Raw genomic sequence first — 16984 nt, forward strand, 5'->3', positions numbered from 1 at the left:
CAGTGCTGAGTGCACAGTAAGCTACCACTCTTAATAATTTTGTACCACATCAAGTGGTCTAGAGCAGTGGCCCCCAACCTTTTTATCACCAGGGACGGGTCAACGCTTGACAATTTTACTGAGGCCCGGCGGGGGGGGGGGGGCTAGTCTTTCACCGAGGGCCGTCACCGCTGCCGCCTGAGCCTTTGCTCCACTTGCTTTCCAGCCGGCGCCCCTGATTTCCCGCTGCCTGTTGGCGGGCGCTGCCAGCAGCAGCTACGCAGTGCCATGCCAAGGGGGAGCCCCAGCCATGGCGGCCGCTGGAGAGCACCAAAGGTGAGCTGATGGCAGAGTGGCAGGGCAGCCCCCGAGGCAGCAGCCAGGGAGGAGGACGAGGAGGAGCCGCGGCCTGGTATCGACTGATCCACGGACCGGTACCTTTCCCCGGATCAGGGGTTGCGGACAGCTGGTCTAGAGGATCATTCACCTCCAGGCCATGAAGGTACACAGTGCTCTGTCTTGGAACTGCGTGCACCTGAAGAGCAGAGGGATCTACGTGCATTGATTTATGTCTTGCTTTCCTCCTCGATGGGGACTCAAAGTGGCTTAGAACAACATCCTCCCCTCATTTGTTTTCTCCTGTGAGAAGTAAATGGAACACTGGCCAGACTGAACAGGGCTCTTCTTGTGTTCTGAGTTAGGCTGAGAGAAGGTGACTAGCCCAAAGCTGTGTGGTCAGCCAGTCAAAGGTTAACTACATTAACTACATGAGGGAAGTGGAAGAAGCCAAAGTCAGGAGAAGGAGAGCGAAGGATGGTGGCAAATCAATGAGAAAGCCTTTCCATTTTGTCTGACTAGTCCAGACTTCCTTGTCACCCCGTCACATTGATCTTAGCGCCTAACGATCCTTGGGATGACAAAGACTGCTCCTTCCTGAGCTTTTGTTTTTGAATCCCTCAGCTCTTCTCACGGAAAGGAGAGGGATATGCTTAGTCATTTCAATCATCAAGCAGGTGAATATTTGATTGCTTGCATCAAGAATGCAATCTTAGCCTCTGGCTTGAAATAGATTTCTCTGCCCATTGTTTACAATGCAAGAGAGAGAGAGAGAGACAAGGGGGGGGGGGGGTTACCAACAGAGATCAGTGAAACCCTAGATCAGCCATTCTCTAAACATTTTGGCCATGGACTTTTTAGGAGCTCTTCTCGGGCTCCACAGCCCCCTACAATAGACTGGCTCCTTGTGCAATCAGCCAGGCTAAAAAAAGTCCTAAGCTAAGAGTGAGATTTAGATGTCCGCACTCCTAAACACTACACCAAACTGGCTCTGTATGACTGTACATCCAACTAAGGTCCCTTCCCTCCCTAAACCCTACTCTCAATCTATAGGTATTTCTGAACCCATGACTGGCCACCATAGCTAGGAGGAATGGAAGCCAGAATCCCACCTTTCACTGGTGAACATAGATATGCAAGACTCTTTTGTAAGGATGTTTGCTAATGTCATTTCTTTCCCTTTTAGACATATCAAATCTATAAATATCTCTCTCCTTGGTCTTCCTTCTCTGTTTTTTCAACTAGCTCATCCACTTTAATCTTTTCTATGATGATTCTTAACCTTTTTTTCCGCATGCAGTTGTTTTCTCCCCATTCAATACTAGGAGAACGATAGGATTCTTTTTTTTTTTTTACATTGTAGACGTGACATGAGGCCCTTGACTTGAAATTAAATTCCTCCGCCCTGCATAACTGGGCTCTCTCCTGGTTCAGAGTGAACCGTTGATTAATCAGAGCAACTGTCGAGGTAAGAATAATAGAAATTGTGCTTCATATGGATATTGGCTGTGTCGAAAATATTTCATAATATTTGCTTAGAGAATGATTTCACCTACAGCTGTGGTGGCACAGGGTATGAGAAGCTGCTAGGAAAACAACAAGGAATGAAACAGATGACTTCTTACCGACCATGATGCTGAAATAATCACCAGAAGAGATTCCAGAGATGGACTCCTGAATGTATCTCCTTTCCCTTGCTCGACATTCTGTGCCACAGCCCCTTGGGGAGGAAGTTGTAGGAGGAGTGCAGGGATCTGGTCTCCTTGGAGTTTTTAAGAATTTAAGAGAAAACCCCAGGGAACTTAATGGTTTCTGCAAAAAGTCCAGAAAACATGGGGAAAAGAGAGCCATTCACAGAATCATAGAGTTGGAATGGACCTCCAGGGTCATCTAATCTAACCCCCTGCAGAATGCAGGAAATTCACAACTACCTGCCCAGCCACAGTGACCAGAATTCCATGTCCAGATGATGCCCTCCCCCACCAAAAAAATCAAAATCCCCGGTCAGTCTGGTCTGGAGGAAATTCACCTTCTGACCTCAAAGTGGCAATCAGCGTTTCTCTGGGCAGGTCATTCTCAGCTGGTTAGTTTAGAAATGTCTCAGTCTACATTCTTGGTCATTTTGGCACAGGTTGTCACCCACATGTCTTCAAAGGGTGGGACTGCCAACTCTGATTTGGGAAATCCTTGCTTGGGTTGGCAGGCCAAGTGGCAGGGGTTGGGTGGGGGCTGAGACATGGAGGCACCAACATTATATGCACCATGAGATCATTTATGGGGGGGGGGGGGGAATAAGAAGTCAAACCATGTAGATCTAGGAATCACCAGAAAATCTACCATAATGTTCTTCCTTGGATTTGATTCATACCATGTACAATGCCAAGGTTTTCATACCATGTACAATGCCAAGACATTCCCCTTCCTCAACTAGCACAGAAGAAGAGGTCAGTGCGAAGTGGCATGCAAAGGGCCTCCTCAACAGATTGGACCTCTGGTGAGGGAGATGAGGGGCTAGAACAAACCCCAAGTCACCCAGACATGGCCACATCAGGAAGAGCACTACCCCCTCACCTAGGTCACCCAAAGATAGCAAGCAGCATCTGAAGAACAAGCTGGTGGCCTACTGGAGAAATCACTGGGAGTTCCATTGTTGGGGGAAAGAATGTGGCATGGGAGAATTCCATGGGAGTGGTAGGGCAGGAGAAGACTCCAGGATCAGCAAGACCCCCAGCACATCACTCTTGGATGGCAACCTCGAGGGGGACAAGGGCAGCAACGGCATCAGAACGCTGAAGGGGAAGGCAGGGTTAAAATAACCTCACCTGAGGTAATTGAAGCCGAGGCATGGGAAAGAGTAGGAAAGATAAAAGGTGAAAAGGGAGTTAGCATGGGTGGTGGGTGGTGAGCCTTCGGGGAGGGCGGTATATAAATATAAATAAATAAATAAAAAGTGATGGAGAGAGCATGAGGAGAGATTGAGAGAGAAGTCAGAGGAAGCAGAATGGAGAGACAAAACAGCAGACAGTCCAAAAGGCAACTTATGAGCGTAGGAGCTAAGAGCTGGGAGAGAGTAGGGCAGTGAACAGAGAAGAACGGTTGACAGGGAGTAGCGGAAAGGAGGCAGAGGAGAGCAGCTCAGGAGAGGACTCTGACAACCCTCTCTTGCCAACCCTCTCTTGCCTTCTGTACCCTGTTTGCCTTCTCTAATAAAAGTGAACGACCTCAAGGGGCATCACTGCAATCTCACATCCAGACTCATTCTTCCAAGCCCCAGTGGAGGGCTCTGACCAATAGGGAGGGACCCCCAAGTCTTACATGTCACATCTCCTCAGAAGCTCTTACTATACCCAGCATCACCACCCCCTTAGACCATTTACGCACTGGGAACTTCACTACCCCAGCTCCCATGCAGGAGCACAAATTGAGGGTGGATGAGGTGCACCAGGTCAAGTGCTCCCCTGTGTGGGTGCAGGAAGAGGTGGGACAACCTGCTACGACTAAAACTCCAGCCTGCAGCCAGGCATGAAACCTCCAGTGCGGAAACAGGAGTCAACCTTGAGCCAGGAGAATATACTGCTGAAGAGTACAATGGGAGATATCTTTTTCAGTGGCAGGTGTTTGGACTGATACTACCTCATGTGATTCAACCAAACAACCCCCCCAACCCCCCCAAATAAGCACATCTGTAATTTAGATTCAGTGAGAACCTGGTAACATGAATGGTAATGGCACAGCCTGGCCTCATTTTCCCTACTGTCTTCCGGCGGCACTTTCACAGCCTCGCATGGGCTAATGCATGGATAAACGCTCGGCGCATGATTGCCGTAACATACAAACACCACGTACTTCCGCATTAACATCTGACAAGCCAGCTGTCATCTTTCCAAAAATACTTGCGGACTACCAAGAAAACCTCTCGCTGCTACTGTGAGCTTTTCAAACCCGGGGAAAAATTCTGCTCTTGGGCCACTTCGACAGGGTGATTGCTGTAAGAGTGACAGATGTGGGCTTTCTTAATGCTGGAATGATCTGATGATTTCAAGGCCCAAACTCAAATGTGTGTGTGTGGGTGTGTGTGTGTATGGGAAGGTTCAAGTTCAAAAGGATTTTTCTTTGGTCATATCCAAGAGTTGTCAACTGTAGATAAGGGCAAAAATGTCAGATTTGACCCAAATCCAGGCTGAATCTGAAGCACACAAAGGACCCTTCCCTGATATGGAGTTGGTTGGATTGATTTGGCTGAATCTGAAGCAATTTGGCACCATTAAAGTCAACGGTGCTATTAAAGCCAATGGGAAAATTTTCCTTTTCTGTCTATTCCATGGACTGGGAATGCAGGGGTTTGAGGTAGAGGTACCAAATTTGCAGCACAGCTGTAGAAACCTCCCCTCAAAAGAACCCCCCAAGTTTCAAAAAGAAGGGTTCAATTCTACAGGAACCCTATCTGATCTCCATTTTCTCCTCCCCCATTGGAAACAATTGAGGTCAGATGGGGGCACCCTCTTTAGGTGCTCATAGAATTGAATTCCCTGGAACAATCTTTTTTGAAATGTGGGGGTTCTTTTTAGGGGAAGTCCCTGAAGCTATACGACAAGCCTGGTGCCTCTACCTCCACCATACCACACCCAGACCATGGAATATACAAAAAAGGGGAATATCAGCCCCATTAAATTGCCTGATATCAGCATAGCTGAATTACATCCAAATTGCAGTTCAGTGATTCGGGCAAGGCTGATTCGGGCAGTTTAACTTAAGGGGAAGTGTGATCTGGACCCAGATTTGTTCCAAAAGTGTCCATCAACATAGATTTGGGTACATTTGCACATTCCTAGTCAGCTGGTGCATGAATTCAGGAGAATTCAGACATTCTGAAAAACAAAACATAACACTTAAAGAGCCATAAAAGATTGATGAGTGAATATTTCTGATTTATATATTTCTAGGTATTTCTATATTTCTATTAGTTTCTTTTCCTCCCATTGGTTTTGGTGGTGTTCTCTTTGCTGTAGGTTTTATACATGTGCTTACATTGTGTATGCATACTGGACATCTTTTATCTTAGATAATGTTTGTTGGCCCTCCAGGCCCCATGAAGGATGACACTGGACAAGGCAGACCATTTGTCTTATCCAGCAGGACTGTTCTTCTTTTTGTTATTGTTCTTCTTCCTCTCCTCTTCATGTAGCATTCATATATGTGTATATAGAGCCTCTTGTGGTGCACGGTGGTAATGCAGCCAACATGCTGCTTGAAGCTCTGACCAAGAGGCTGGGAGTTTGATCCCAGCAGCTGGCTCAAGGTTGACTCAGCCTTCCATCCTTCCAAGGTCGGTAAAATGAGTACCCAGCTTGCTTGCTGGGGGGTAAACGGTAATGACTGGGGAAGGCACTGGCAAACCACTCTGTATTGAGTCTGCCAAGAAAACGCTAGAGGGCGTCACCCCAAGGGTCAGACATGACTTGGTGCTTGCACAGGGGATACCTTTACCTTTATATGTGTGTATACACAAACATATAATGATGAGTTATTGACATATAATGAGTGTTGAGAAATGCATATGTTTTATGGGAAAATTCAGGTGTCACGGAATCAGAAATGGTGCAAAACATGGTACCAAATAACATTAAAATGTACAGCGAACTTGTTAAATGTATGGTACCAGCTGCTAAGGTTCTCTAGGCATCAAAATGGAAAAAAAAGAATAATTTCCAGGTATTATTTCTAGACTGAACTCACTGAAGCTATCCGGTATATATTTTTTCACCCTCTTGGTGTCACTGTGGCATAGAATTGAAACATCCAGGCAGCTGTATGAGGAGGTGCTCTTAAGAGCTCAATAGCAATGCTAGCACAAACAAAAAATTCCTCCCCAGAAAGGGTTCAATTGCAGTTGGGACAGTGCAAAGACACCTCCCATAGTGTTTTGCCAGCACTGTAGTTGGCTCAAGGATATTGTGCTACTTCCAAGATGCAAGAGGTCCCTGCTTCCAAGGTTCATTCCTCATAGTTGTCACAGGGCACAGAAAGGGGTGGAGAGGAAGTGCCGGTGGGTGAGCCAAGGCAGGATGAGATGAGTCACCTGTGTGCTTCCCTCAAGGCCTTTTGCTCTTGTCAGAGATATATTCCTCCTTTCCCTTTGAATTCAGTCATGTCCTTTTAGACCAGGGATTCCAAACCAGGGTTCTGGGGAATCCCAGAGTCATGCGACAGCTCCCCAGGGATTCCTTGGCCTTTCCCGAAAGTTCGGACAGCTGCTGACATCACTAGACATCACTGGAGCCCACTTCCCCCTATTGCTCTACTGGCCTAGTTGCTTTCTCCACAATGGAGAAATGTTCCTGGGAGGTGGAGTTGGGAGGTCGAGACCCCTGGCTATTGGCTCATCCTGCAAGCCCAACCTCCAAGGAAAGGGTATTTAATATGATGTCATCCTATTGTTCTTCGCACAGGTTTGGGAACCCCCCTGTGTCTATATTTCTTTTGCAGTCACAATATAAAAAAGGTTTTTCTTTCTGTGTAATTCAGTGGGGCTGGGCAAAAGAACCCTAATTTGGCCGTTTGGCTATCAGAGGGACATTTTAAGTGCATCCTTTTAGGGTTGGTGGTGGGGTTAATCAGTCTATTAGGCGTTATGCGTAGGGCCAGACTTTTGGTGTTATTTCCTGGCCTCAGTTGTAGGACTGGTGGAACAGTCCCTTTCAGGCCCTGTGGAACTGTTGAAGGTCCCTTGGGGCCTTGATCTTGCTCGGCAGTGTGCCCCCCCCCCCGGCTGGGGCCAGGACCGAAGAACCCTGGCCCTGGTTGAAGCCAGTTTCACTTCATTGAGCATGGGGATCTTGAGCACGTTTTGCTTGCTGGATCTTAGAAGTCTTGGGGGAATGGAATAGAGCAGGTGGTCTCCCAGATGCTTGCGCATTTAAATACTTTAGATTATGATTATTAAGCGTGAGATGTTTGAAAAACCTGTTGTTGGAGCCGTAGACATTTTTGTGGTGGTGTTAACTAGAGCTGAGCTGAAATGGCCCATCCAACTTTGCCAGCTTCACGATGAAAAGAAGATCACAAAATGGTCACTCCCATATGAGGGGAGCTGTGCTGTGCTCTGTATGGACTTGGTGGTCCCTCTGCCTGGGCTTCCTCTGAACTAGTTTCCTGAGGAGGGAGGAATCACATCTGGTTCTTCAGATTAGAGGCCACTACTCTTTACCTCTACAAGATGTTGGCTCTTGCCCCTCTCAAAAGCACAAGTGGTTTACACCTGATCTTTTAAACTGAGCCTCAGGGGAGGGCGGTATTCAAATGGAATAAAAAATTAATAAATAACTGGAGGTGCTGGGGATTGAACCTGGGACCTCCTGTATGCCAAACAAATGCCCTGCCTCTGAGACAGGGCCCAACAGGGGACAGTGGCTCATTCCTCCTCCCCGCTGCAGTCCTTTAACCTTTTCAACTGTTCATCTGCAAGGGTCCCGTGATCCAAGGAATTAATGTTCCAGGGGTCAAGTTGGACTACTGGTGAGGTAAAGGGAAATGGAGTACTGTGTGCAGTTCTGGAGGCCTCACTTCAAGAAGGACGTAGATAAAATTGAAAGGGTACAGAGGAGAGCGACGAAGATGATCTGGGGCCAAGGGACCAAGCCCTATGAAGACAGGTTGAGGTACTTGGGAATGTTCAGCCTGGAGAAAAGGAGGTTGAGAGGGGACATGATAGCCCTCTTTAAGTATTTGAAAGGTTGTCACTTGGAGGAGGGCAGGATGCTGTTTCTATTGGCTGTAGAGGAGAGGACGCGCAGTAATGGGTTTAAACTTCAAGTACAACGATATAGGCTAGATATCAGGAAAAGAATTTTCACTGTCAGAGTAGTTCAGCAGTGGAATAGGCTGCCTAAGTAGGTGGTGAGCTCCCCCTCACTGGCAGTCTTCAAGCAAAGGTTGGATACACACTTTTCTTTGATGCGTTAGGATGCTTAGGGCTGATCCTGCATTGAGCAGGGGGTTGGACTAGATGGCCTCTATGGCCCCTTCCAACTCTATGATTCTATGATTCTATGCTTACAGAATGCCCACCACCATGTGAAACAACCTTAATAATAATGGGCATGGCAAGGCCTTCGTAAAAGATGGGGAAATATTATACATTTCGACACATGCTTCATGATTCATTCAAGATATATCTTCATGAGAAGGTCTTAAGGCAGCGGTTCTCAACCTTCCTAATGCCGTGACCCTTTAATACAGTTGAGTTGACCCCCAACCATAAAATTATGCCATTGTTCTTTCACAGAAATTAAACCAAAACTGACCAATAGCATGAAGATCCATTGTTCAGGATTGTATATAATTTTTTTCCCCCGGGGGTTTCTCAGTTCAGTTCTGCCTCTTGTCCCACCATGCTGATCTTGCTCTTTTCCGCTGCTCCAGACAGATGAACGCTCTATCTCAATCTACCCCGCAAGGCTGGTGTATGGATGGCACCCCCCCCCAGCCATGCTGCTTGCCCTGCCACGACCCCAAAGGGGTCCCAACCCCCAGGCTGAGAACCACTGACTTTAGGGATCTTCTATATCCCTCATTGGCCTCTTTAACCCTGTAGGGAGGACTTCCTCATATGGCAAGAATCCTCATTCATATTGTCTGGTTAGCTTCATGTATTACGCTAAAGGAACTTCTTTCCGTTCACATCCCTAATAGACGCTCGGCACAGTATTTAGTCGAAAGGAAAGCTGCGATCTTTATGTAATCTTTCAATTAGAGCAGGAACAACATTTGGAAAGAAGAATAGCTTTTCAATTTCTTGAGGGCGGTCTAAATAAATTGCCGCTTGTCAAAGAATCTGGTCGCATGTGGTGATTTTCTGACATTCAGAGGCTTTTTTGTGTGTTTAGGGGAGGCAATTGGAATGCAGGCAGAGTCGTCCTACTGGAATTTTAAAGAGTCTCCGAGCTTCACGTTCTCCCCACTTGGCATTTTCTACTGACTTCGGTACAAGAAGCAGGGGGTGGCTCTCGTGGTGCACCTTTCCTCTTCCTTTCAGATGATTTGTCAGTCATAGAGGTCATTTGAAGATTCTACCTGGTGTTTTTTTTTCCTAAGAACATTTCCTTCCTGGAAAGACAATGTGTATTCTAGGGATGGTTTATAGCTTGTCAGCTGGCAGATTGTTTCAGAGGGAGGGAAAAAGCACACGTCGGGTACAATATTTCCAAAAACGATTCCCTTTCCCTCCCATGGTTGTTTCCCTCCCATGGACTTTTTAACTGAATACAACAAAATTCTGGCCTGAGACCATCTCTCAGTGCTAGCCCTCCCTTCCCACATATAATACTGAAATAATAATATTTAAGAAGGGGTTCACAGGCAGCATTTGGGTAATAGTGAAGGCAGGGTCCCTTCAGATTTTTGCCGTTTTATGTCATTGCAGTTCAATGTGGGATCCAATGGCTGATGGGACCTTCCTGTTCCAACAGGTGGCTTATTTTTTACAGTGAATGCTCCATCTTCTCTTGGTGCACCTTGGTACACCCCAGCTTGCAGGCTGGAAATAAGACCCATGATTAACCAACTCTTTTGTAAGTTTCAAAAACATCACCTGGGCCCTACTGAAACATCAAGAGGCAATTCATGGTCCAGCCAATCTGTTATGGTGAAGTGTTTTGAATGATTTTAATGGTTTAAATCTGTTCCACTTAGTATTTCTGGTAAGGCCTTGGAAGAGGAGTGTGTCTCATGGCTTAAGTGCCACTCAGCGCTTAGAAGCCACTCAGGGCGGCTGTCCCACCCCTGAGTGCCTCCTCCTCCAACCAGCTTGCTGTCTGTCCAGCGGCCAGTCAATGGCCTTCCATCTCCAACCTCTGACCACCTCCTCCTCCTTCCACGTCCCTCTGAGGCTTGGAGACTTCAGATTCCTGTCGCTTGAGAGCTGCCCCCTGCTGGTGAATTCCCTAACAGCTGCCTGCAGCCTTTCCAGGTCCTGGGGGGAGAGGAAGGCCAACCACCCTACCCCAATCTAGCACCCATTGTCTTCCTGAATGCAATGGGCTAGGCCCTAGTATTTAATAATATTGATGCAATTTTATCAGGACTAATTTTTAGAGCATATTAAATTTTGTATTATATTGGAGTATGTTATCATCTCTCACCTGGAGATGAGCTATAGTTTTAGGGGAGCCCCGGGTCCCCCCTGAGTACTGGCACCCCTTCAGAGAATGTTCATATACAGGCAGTTGTTGACTTTGTCCATACGGAGGCTGGCTCCTGTGGAAGGCCTTGCTCAGACAAGCAAAGCTGTCATGAGTGGAAATGGGAGGAGAGGCAGACCTGCAGATCTGAGGGTCTGAGTCCAGAAAATCATGCTCTGTTAAAGACAAAAGGCAAGAGGGGCCTTTCAGACGCAAGACGTCAGCCATGTTTGTTCTCAGAATGACAAACTGTAGCATAGGAGGAGGTGTGCGCCATGCATTGTTCAGAGACAGCTTGGAGGTGTTTAGCAATGCATCCCTAATCAGAATTTCACTGTGGCGTGAATGGATTTAGAAGGGTGCAACCGTGCTGAGGGACGCTCTGTGAATCATCCGTCTGCATTGCGGAGGTGAGCAGGATTTCAATGCACAAAACGCGCTGGTGTGCTGCCAATGCAACGTTGCATCTATTTATCCTGCTGCTTTTGGACGACACAAACTGGTCTTGAGGCTGGTCTCCAAAAAGGTTGTGAGCTTGTGTTGAGCAGCATCCACTGGGCATGATGTTGGCCATGGAGCCTAGTACCAGAGGCCTATCTCTTGCAAAATCCCTTCATCTTGCACGTGACATGCTGCTGTGCTCCAGCTTGATTTACTGCTCCTTGTGGTGTCTGAGATTCCGCACATGGAGGCTTCTGCAGAATGACAAAGCGTGCATCTAATTTTTGCAACGAGGACTTTCTTCTCTCAACCCATGAAATGCCGAGTAAGCCAAAATCACACAGGAAGTGTCAGAATATTTCTTCCCTTTTAAAGATATGATTATCAGCTCTTTTGGATGCCAGCGTTTTCTCTTTACGACATGGCAATCAGGCTTGAAAGCAAGCAAAGGGGACACCATAAATCAAAAAAAAAGAGGTGGATTTTGCTCATCGACTATTATGTTGCAATTGCAGCGTTGCTGGAGGAACCTATGCTGTAAATATTGCATAACCGTTCTCAGGATTTCTGACATGAGCAGGTAGGAAAACATCCTTTTGGGGTAATTCATCACCTCTTTAATCCTTTTAGCACTAATGTAAATGTGCCAGAGGCACTTTCAGGAAATCTGCACACCTTTTTTCAAAACTCATAGGTCATTGAGGAAGAATCAGAATCAGAGCTGGAAGAGACCACAAAGGACCATCCAGTCCGCCCCCCACCTCCAGGGACTTAAATATCACACACTCCTGGCAGGTGTTCATCCAGTCTCCCCCTAAAAACTTCCAATGAAAGAGGCTCTACCACCCTCCAAGGTAGCATAGTTCATCTACAGACAGCTCTCACCATCAGAAAGTGCATTCAAATATTCATGTGGAACCTCCTTTCCCATAATTTGGACCCCTTGCTCCTAGTGCTTGTCTCTAAAGCTGCAATAAACAAGTTGGCCTCTTCTTCAACATGTTCGCCTTTAACATAGTTCAGCACAGCTCTCCTATCACCCCCGGCCTTCCTCTTCTCCAAGCTACACATACTCAACTCTCTCATCTGCTCCTCATGGCATGAATTCCAACCCCTCTGCCATCCTAACCGTCTTTCTCTGAACATGTTCCAACTTGTCAATATCCTTCTTGAACTGGGTCACCCAGAACCAAACACAATATTCCACATGAAGTCTAACCACTGCAGAATAGAGTGGTATTATAACTTCCCTGGTTCTAGACTCTGGGTATCAATGCAGCCTGATATCACATTAGCCTTCTTAGCTGCCATAATGCACTGTTGGCTCACATTTAATATTGTTCACTAGAGAAACAGACAGTATTCCCAAAGTACCCCCAGATACAAGGTGAAGGTTGATCTGTTGATCATTATTATGGCATGGGTGATGAAGACTTGGAGGAGGATGAAGATATGAGATGGGTCCATAGCTCAGTGGCATAGGTGATGAAGACTCGGAGGAAGTTGAAGATGGTAGGAAGGTCCATAGTTCAGTGGCAGAGCACCTTCTTAACTTGTAGAAGGTCCTATGTTCTACCTCTAGCATCTCCAGTGAAAATGGAACAGGTAGTAGGTGATGTAACAGATCTCAACCTGAGACCCTGAAAAGCTTGGCAGGTCTTTGGATTTTGGTGTCACTCCAGGTTTCAAACATAGGCCTGTTCCACATGTTTTAAACTGTTAGCCACCTCGGCGGACGATGTACAAGACATCAGGTGGTATAAATGTTTTGTGAATAAAAACATCAATGAAATTACTTCGTAAGTATAAACCCAATGGGGGCATTCTGTGCATGAAATAATTGGTTATATAGCCCTGATGCAACTGTGATGTAGGACAATCAAAACAATACTGCAGCCTGAAGCCATATGTTGGCCATAACTTACAGGGTTCTTCTTGTACTATCCCTTAGAGCAGGGGTAGTCAATCTGTGGTCCTCCAGATGTCCATGGACTACAATTCCCATGAGCCCCTGCCAGCAAATGCAGGGAATTGTAGTCCATGAACATCTGGAGGACCACAGGTTGACTACCCCTGCCTTAGAGCAGCTCTCCAGCATTCTGCTGCTATTATATTTGATAGCCCCAAAAATACATTTTAGTGTATACAGATTGATTGATTAATTTCAGACCAGCAATAAATCCCCCAAAGTAGTCTGCCACACTGAGCAGTGTGACCTTGAAAATGACTGTCAAGGTCATCTGCAGCAGTATGTGTGATCCAACTTCTCAAATCATCGCTGCTTAATCTCACACCAAGGATATATATCCAGAGTGTTTCTCAGGTCCTAAAAACCCCGGAGAATATTTCAATTTCCATAGGCACCCAACATGAAATCTGTGATTCAGATTAAGATAGCAAAAGCATGCTGGGTACAAAAAACAGAAGGTACACGAGTGCTTCATTCCTAGTCTAAAATAATTTGCCCACAATGCCAGGAGCTTGCATGCTGATTTCTGTTATGCAACGAATACCATTCCAGAAGGCCTGACTTTTCCTTCCTTTAGGCTCTGCTCACCGGTAGCTTCTATCAAACTCCTTGTCCTAGATACTGGAGAATGAATGTGATCCAGTAGTCTATTGCAGGAGTAGTCAACCTGTGGTCCTCCAGATGTCCATGGACTACAATTCCCATGAGCCCCTGCCAGCAAATGCTGGCAAGGGCTCATGGGAATTGTAGTCCATGGGCATCTGGAGGACCACAGATTGACTACTCCTGGTCTATAGCATTTCTAAAAAAAAATGCATGTCCAAAAACACCACCTACCCATCACTTGTGCTCTAGCAACCCCTAGGTTGGATGCTTGCAACACACTAGTGACGCTGCCTTGGGGGAGTGTTGGGGAGCTGCAGGTGATTATAGACGCAACAGCTCGATTATGAACGGGAACTTGCCAAACAGAACACACAACTCTGCTTGAGAAGGCATTTGTAGAAAGCGAGTAAGGCTGTAGTTTAAGTGGTTAGTGCCTGCGGAATTTAAAGTACCTTTCATTGTGTGTATTATGGTTTCTTTTTTTTTTCTTTTTTTAGAACACTGCCCTCTAAAAGGAAGACTTCTTGACACAAAGGGACTAAAACGTGGAATTCGCTGCCAGGGGATGTAGCGATGACCGAAGGCATAGACAGCTTTAAAAGGGGACTAGACAGATCCACGGAGGGCAGGTCTCTCAGGGACTATTAGCCGTGGTGACTAAAGGTACCCTTCACTTTCAGAAGTGGTCTACATTTGAATCCCAGTGCCAGGAGGCAACATCAGGAGAAGGCTTTGGCCTTTGTGCTCTGTTGCTGGACACCCAAGAAACACTGGTTAGCCCTTGGCTGAATCTGCACTTACTTTGTTTTTCATGCCTTGACTAAATCTTTGTTGGTCTTAAAGGTGCTACTGGACTCTGATTTTATTGTGCTACTTCAGACCAACACGGCTACCCATTGGAATCTTTGTTTATTCTGTTGTGGATCCTGCTGAATTCAGATTGATTTGAACTCAGCTCTTCCTCTATCCCCCCCCATTGAAACAGAAAAGTGTTCTGCACGTGATTAGGGAAGCTAAGGGGGGGGGGAGAGGAGCCAAGCACAGCAAGAACCTCTTGGAGGATTGGAGACAAAGGGGGAGGGGGAAAAAACCAACAGGCAAATCTCTGCTGAGAGAAGTTAGGGCTTCTGGAGCTTCTGCTGAGAGAAGTTAGGGCTTCCCCTTTAAGGGAAGCCTTGCAACCTGGGAATGAAAAACTGATGCCCTGGCCAATCAGGGCTTTTCTACAGCATTGGAGGCTCAGCAGCAAGTTAGTTCAGGGAAAAGCAGAGAGCTGCACCTTTACTCATGCCAATTTTTCAAATGTTGAGGGTTATATCCACTCCAGGATATCGCAGGGAAGAGGTAGGGTCACTCTGGATCAATCATGCTTGTAGCAGAAGGAAAATTTATGTTGCCCAAAGTCAAAATGGAAATCGCATTCAATGTAGATGGCAGGGATTGAATCCACCTGGGATTGGAATAAAAGCTCCATGCAGATTCAGCTCTTGTGTGAGACAGGATGCTGGACTAGAGGGTCCTCTGGTCTAATCCGGCCGGGGCTTTTCTTATATTCTTACCTTCTTAATGCTGTATTTTGTAATTTATTATGTAACTAGGGGTGAAGCTTGCTTTAAATGTGGGCTGGGAGGCAGCACCCCCCCTAATCTCTTGCCACAGGAGTGAGGAGCGCACATCCATCAAAGATGATAATCCCAGTGTTTCTGTGTTTTAACTGCTCAGTCTTCTGGTGCCTGACTGGACTCTCAGGTTGTGTTCCCCCTCCACTGCAGTTTCCCACTTTCGGGTACAACTTGGAAGTGATTAAAAGGTAGCTCTAGGAATCGTTTCAGTGGAAATTCCCTGGCAATTCCTAGAAGTATCTTTCATCATTTCTGGTTTGTACTCAAAAGTGACGTGGTGACACTGGTGGCTTTGCTATTTTTTTCTTACAATCATAGAATCATAGAGTTGGAAGGGGCCATACAGGCCATCTAGTCCAACCCCCTGCTCAACACAGGATCAGCCCTAAGCATCCTAAAGCATCCAAGAAAAGCGTGTATCCAACCTTTGCTTGAAGACTGCCAGTGAGGGGGAGCTCACCACCTCCTTAGGCAGCCTATTCCACTGCTGAACTACTCTGACTGTGAAATTTTTTTTCCTGATATCTAGCCTATATCGTTGTACTTGAAGTTTAAACCCATTACTGCGTGTCCTCTCCTCTGCAGCCAGCAGAAACAGCATCCTGCCCTCCTCCAAGTGACAACCTTTCAAATACTTAAAGAGGGCTATCATGTCCCCTCTCAACCTCCTTTTCTCCAGGCTGAACATTCCCAGAAGCCCGGCAAGACCTCTTGCTGGACTGCAGTGATAATATTTGAGCAGCCACAGCAAAGGTTTTGTATATTTTGGTATGCATTAGGCTATCCCATTGTGTGGCGGTCTATGCCATTCGATTTCACTCAAGGCTGTTTGCTCTCCTCCACCTCGCATCAAACACATGGGAAGGTGATGAGGAAGCGTTCGCGGAATGGCTGTTACGAGGCTTCACTTTGGAGAAGTGGGACAGTTATGGGCAAATCTGTTGGATAAAAGGTGGGCCTGTCATCAGTGGAGCAGGCCAGAACTTTGCGATGACATACGGGACAGCTGCGTTAATGAGCTCGTTTTGCTAATCAAGCGAGTGCCTTTCGCAGAATCAAAGCAGACTGAACAGCCTGTTCCGATGTGCTAACAAACTCCCTAAGCCCCAAATTCCCTATTAGAGGGCATCACACCAAACAGTTCGACAGGATTGTCATGAGTGACTGTTTACTTTTTTTTTCAAAATGTCGGGATCAAGGTGACAGCTTTGATGTGAAAATGACTCGCGGGGGCTTCTGTTTAAACAATGATGTTGACTGTTAAGTGTACATAGCCATAATTGTCTCAGTGCACAGAAGCGGAAAGGATGGAGCTCTCTTGTTCAAAGATCAGAGCTTTAACCTGAGGTGGATTCAGCCTGAGCGTTTTGCTCCGGAGGGTCCCTCTTTCAGCGGCATAGAATGGTAGTGATTTTTGATAGGTCCTTCTTTAAGATGCCATAGATCAGTGGTCCCCAACCTTTTTATCACCGGGGACCACTCAACGCTGGGGACCACTCACCGGGGACCACTCAACGCCTTTTACAGAGGCCCGGTGTGTGTGTGTGGGGGTAGTTTACTCCTCTACTCTCAACCACTGCCCTGACGCTCTCTGATCGCTATGGTAATGTTTAAACATCCCTTCAAAAGAAGATACAGACACACCACAACAATGAAGTGTGTTGTAAAGGGCTGGGGGGGGGGGATGAAGTAAAGGGCCGGGGGGGGGAGCAGGCGTCCTTCGGGGCCCACCTCCAATTAGTCGACGGACCACATGTGGTCCGCGGCCCACAGGTTGGGGATCGCTACCATAGATGGTCAATATGGCATAGTCTAGGGGTGGCCAAATGGCGGTTCTCCAGTTGGCCATGAAC

The 16984-nt window shown here is 46.7% G+C and overlaps 1 long non-coding RNA gene across 1 annotated transcript; it reads left to right on the forward strand.

The window, feature by feature from the left end:
• Nucleotides 1–232: 232 nt before the first annotated feature.
• Nucleotides 233–14134, forward strand: LOC143842599 (uncharacterized). Its single transcript, XR_013233209.1, has 3 exons — nt 233–481; nt 1679–1783; nt 14007–14134. It is a non-coding gene; the product is annotated as an uncharacterized LOC143842599 (long non-coding RNA).
• Nucleotides 14135–16984: the final 2850 nt, after the last annotated feature.

This window comes from Paroedura picta, chromosome 8 (assembly GCF_049243985.1).
Source record: "Paroedura picta isolate Pp20150507F chromosome 8, Ppicta_v3.0, whole genome shotgun sequence".
NCBI classification, from domain to species: domain Eukaryota; kingdom Metazoa; phylum Chordata; class Lepidosauria; order Squamata; family Gekkonidae; genus Paroedura; species Paroedura picta.